This window comes from Callithrix jacchus, chromosome 2 (genome assembly GCF_049354715.1).
Source record: "Callithrix jacchus isolate 240 chromosome 2, calJac240_pri, whole genome shotgun sequence".
NCBI lineage: Eukaryota > Metazoa > Chordata > Mammalia > Primates > Cebidae > Callithrix > Callithrix jacchus.
In genome coordinates, this window is record NC_133503.1 from 13,797,508 (window position 1) to 13,802,333 (window position 4,826).

The 4,826-nt window shown below is 46.4% G+C and overlaps 1 long non-coding RNA gene across 1 annotated transcript; it reads left to right on the plus strand.

The window, feature by feature from the left end:
• Window positions 1-624: 624 nt before the first annotated feature.
• LOC144580421 (uncharacterized) lies at window positions 625-4,245 on the plus strand. Its single transcript, XR_013529921.1, has 3 exons — window positions 625-1,704; window positions 1,815-2,066; window positions 3,992-4,245. It is a non-coding gene; the product is annotated as an uncharacterized LOC144580421 (long non-coding RNA).
• The last annotated feature ends 581 nt before the right edge of the window (window positions 4,246-4,826 follow it).

Below are 4,826 nucleotides of genomic sequence, written 5' to 3' on the forward strand. Positions count from 1 at the left end.
CTTCTTTTTTTGTCATAAAGTCTACAGAAGTGCTTATACTTCAGGGCAAAGGCGGTCAGGGAGAAGAAACGGCATTGCTGCACCCCAGCCCTCATTAACGAGTTTGCTAGGGGGTCTCACTTTGTCCCAGTGTAGGGGCAGAGCTCTGGCACTACCTATTCAGAAGGCCTGGGCTGCATTGCTAGTTCCCCACTAACTCTGTGTGACCTCAGGCAGGGTTGGGCCTGTGTTAAAAGATTATGACCCTGGGCTCTCAAACTAGAGGATCTAAATTTGAATCCTGGCTCTGCAAGAGCAATTAGTGATGTAACCTTAGATGGGTCAGTTAACCATCCTGAGGCTTAGTTTGCTCATCTATAAATAGGGATCGTAACAATACCAGTACCACAGGGTTGTTGGACAGAGTGAATCAGTTAATGCAGGGTAGGTACTTAGCATGACATGTATCCACTACCATTTCCTGGAGTAAGAGCTGTGTGTGAGTGGGTGTGAGCATGTGTGAAACCATTTCTCTGCAATCTCAATTAAGAAACCAATCCAGAATTTAAATTTCAGGGCCTAAATGTGTGGTTATCTTCTCCCAGTTCCATCCTATCCCACCTTTGTTCTTCCTCCTGCCCGCAGGAGCTCGTGGTCCTTGATTGGGCTGGAAGACCTGGTGGACCCTAAGTGATTAATAAGAGAAGGAGATGGGAGGCCGAGGCAGGTGGATCACGAGAGATCGAGACCATCCTGGTCAACATGGTGAAACCTCGTCTCTACTAAAAATACAGAAAATTAGTTGGGCATGGTGGCGCGTGCCTGTAATCCCAGCTGCTCAGGAGGCTGAGGCAGGAGAATTGCCTGAACCCAGGAGGCAGAGGTTGCGGTGAGCCGAGATCGCGCCATTGCACTCCAGCCTAGGTAACAAGAGCGAAACTCCGTCTCAAAAAAAAAAGAAGGAGAATAAAGGACAGGGAATGTCTTTGAAACCTACAGGGACACAGAAGTTGAGAGAGGCAGGCAGACCTACAGGGGTCTTCTGATTGGGACAAGGAGGACCTTGGTCTTCACAGGCCAATTCTGGTCAATTTCCCCCATGGACAGATGAGGAAACAGGCCCAGAAATTCCAAGGTCTCACACTTCTCATCCATCAAGTCTTGTTGCTTCTGTTGTATTCATGTCTTTCAAAGAGAGAGAGAGCTGCAATGAGCTATAATCACAGCACTGCACTCCAGCCTGGGCAACAGAGTGAGACCCTGTCTCAAAACAATTTTTAAAATAAATGAATAAAAACAAAACTTAGATACTACCTGGCCACCCCAACCTGCAAAATCAAGTGTTGCCTTACTGAGAAGAATGGGGACTTGAGAGCTGAGTTACAGAGAGATAATCTTCCTTTTTTTTTTCTCGAGTTTACATCCTCAAGATCATGACCTGTGAAATTTGAATCTAACACACAAATCATTCCAGAGCAATGCTGCCTCCCCCCATACCACCAGCAATGAAGTTGGCCACTGGAAGACAGAACAAGCTTCCCAGAAGAGAGGGTACCACTTGGGCTACCAATATAAAAAGATGAAATTAACAGAGTGATGGTGTTCCATACATCACTGAGTTCCTGGACATCCTTGTCCACTGATGCTGATATCTGAGCCTCATGCTTCTCTGAATGTTCTTTGAGATTTAACTTTGATCCAACACTAACTAGACTGAAAAAGAAGGTAAGTCTTTCATAGTTGATAAGGACGCTATATTTCTCATATTTGTAAGATTACTTTTCTTCGGCTGTACTATAATTATCTGCTTATTTGTCTCTGCTCTGTGTGTTTAGGGTGAAGAGTTGACCAAGACCAAGAATAACATCTGGGAGCACAGCTTTAAAAACATGATGAGGCGGGCGCTGTGGCTCACGCCTGTAATCCCAACTCTTAAGGAAGCAGAGGTGGGAGGATAGCTTGAGCCTAGGAGTTCAAGACCTGCCTGGGCAATACAGCAAGACCCCGTTCTCCACAAAAAGGAAAAAAACAAGACCAAAAACTAAGCATAAAAACATGATAAATGCTTTAATACAGGAAATGAGTAGGTGAGAGGCATTTGGTGGTTGGGGTGTTATTCCAATACATAGTATCTTCCTTGACACATTCAGTGCGTTTCTCAGTAGGCAAGTCCCTACATGTTAGAAGATACTACCTTCTGTGGAATTAAGTGGCAGAACATGCCTTCAATTATTTTCCTTTGCAGAGCAAGACCAATTTGCATTAGTTAGGACACAGTGCTGGCTATGTTTTAGGTCCAAGTAACGATTAGTCTATCACTGTTGGTATAGATTCCAATCAGTCAGACCACCCCCTGAAGCTCGTAGGGCAGGTAAATCGTCATCTTAGAATAAAAATCATCATAGCCAAGTATGTGTTTTAAAGGAAAGAATAAAACATATTTATTTCCTTAAAAAAAAAAAACAAGGGCTGTGGATTTAGGTGAGTGAATGAAGCTGTTGACAGTAATCAGATAACACTGGAATCTTTACTTGTCTGAATGTGTTGTGTGCACCTCCCAGGGTGGGAACATAGATAAGGCGATCCTCCAGTAATCCTCCACTGAGATAAGGTGGAGTCCTTTGTTCCAGAAAACCCACAGTGGGTGCTGCTGGGAGTAACCCTTGAGCCAGGAACATGAATCTCAACCAATCTGCAGTTGCAGCCTTGAGTCTCACTATTTCCCATAGTGACACTTAGTAGGGAATGGCAGGTGCACCACAGCAGGATAGGACCTTCCATGTCCCTTCCTGTTAGTTTTTATAATATTTTATTGTGATCAGTAGCAGTTTGGAAGCCACTTGCAATCACTGAGCCTCAGTTTCTACATCTGTAAACTGGGACGTGGCCGTATTTAATGTGCTCAATGAAGCCATTGAAAGGAGACAGAAATGTATCAGAATTCCTTGGACTTTTATCCTACTTCTCCTGGGGATTGTCACCCACCTTTCCATGTCTGTCCTTTGTTGGTGACACTTGCTGTCACTTTGTTCTTTAGGTGCCTCTCTGTAGGGCTCTGTTATCCCAGGGATTCCAGTTACTGGCACATGCATACCTCCATCCAAGCATGTGTTTGTGTCTCCTGCTCCACTAGGCTGTCCCCAAGGAAGACGCGGCTCCTGGCACATACCTGGCACAACACTGCACAAGACATTCACCCACTTGGCCTTGAATCTGACATGGAATCTAGTATGACATTCACCCACTCAGGCTAGATGCTGAGCAGCCTTGGAGGCTTAGGGCCAGAGGGATGGGAAGGGTTGCCTTTCTGGGGTGAGTCACAGTTTCTGCAGGAAGGCTGAGTGTGAGAAAGAATAAAGAAGGAAGTGCACAAGCATAGCTTAAACATCTTCTATTTCTACTGAGTTTTAAGAACTCTGAGATTTTATTTGTTATGTAATCCACCATTCCTCAGGCCAAGCAGACACAGAACTTGGGTCCGAGTGATAATGAGCTGATACAATTTTCACACCCTCATCACTGAGATCTCTCCCATCAGGAATGGGTTGGGGGGGCTCACAGGTGGCAGCAACTGCTATTACAGGCCTCATCTCTGCCAGCTCCTGGGGCCTGCTCTCCTCCCATTAGAAAATCCTCCACTTGTCAAAAAGGAAGCCATTTGTTTGAATCCCAATTCCACCCCCAAGAGACTGGGAACATCTTATTGGAGTCCTTGATGCTGTGTGAGCCTGCAGTGACCGCTGCCCCATCATTGCTGGCTAAGGTTGTTGGGATCCACCTGGTCATCTGGGCAGCTGTTCTCTTTTCTCCTTTCTCTCCCACTGTTTCTACACATGCAGTATTTCCAGAGAGAAGGGGCCACTCTTTGGTAAATAACCTGTCTAACTTGCTATCTACTGCAGGGACCTTGAGGGGTTTACAGGAAGCAGCACAAATTGATAGTGTTCCGTGAAGCCATCAGATCCATCTTATTCACACCCTGTCTCACCTTTAGGGGTCCTCTTGCCAACAGAATCACAGAGGACCAGCCTGACAGTGCAGAGACAGCAGCTGAGGCATAGCCAAGAGCTCTGGCTATAGGAATGACCTAAGAAGATGGAGCGGTCATCGGAAAGTCAGAGGGGATGACACACAGGGGCCCAGCAACCTCAGCCAAGTCAACTCTACTAGCCTTTCTGGTCGCCAACTGTGTGTTCAGCACCCCAATAGGGAGCAGAGCCATGACAGTGAATAAGACCAGGCCATGCCCTTCAGGACCTATCTCAGGTAAGGAAAACAGGTGTGGAAACCCACAATGGTGGTCAAGAGGAAAGAAGACAACAGGATTGCGTGAAGGAAACAGTCACATCTGTGTGAGTAGGTTGGTAAGGAAAGACTCTAAGAGAAGGCTCTGTCTGGCTGGGTTTGGAAGGATGTACAGGAGTCTTCCAGGGGGCACAGGGGCACTCCAGGCATGGGTAAAGATCTGTAGGTGTGGCTTGTTGGGATGGATTTCAAGTATTCTGGAATGAAGACAGCCATGGAGACAAGGGCAGGAGAGAGGAGATTAAATAGATTTCATGTCAATGGCTCCACTTGAGTTTCTGATAAGAACCCCTAACCCTTGGACTCCACAGTAACACTGATTGACTTGTTTATGATTCCCCAAAGAATGAACTCAAAGGAGGTCAGTGGGGGTTATCTGTGATTCTCTGCCAACTGCCAAGATGAAACCTCTTCCAACTGCAGGTGGAGCGTAGGTGACCCTGCTACTGGCTGCAACTCCAGCCCTGCCCCTGCTTCAGTACATAAACAATGCAGCAGCCTCACTGAATCGCTGCTGTGCAGGGCAGGAAAGCTCCATGCAC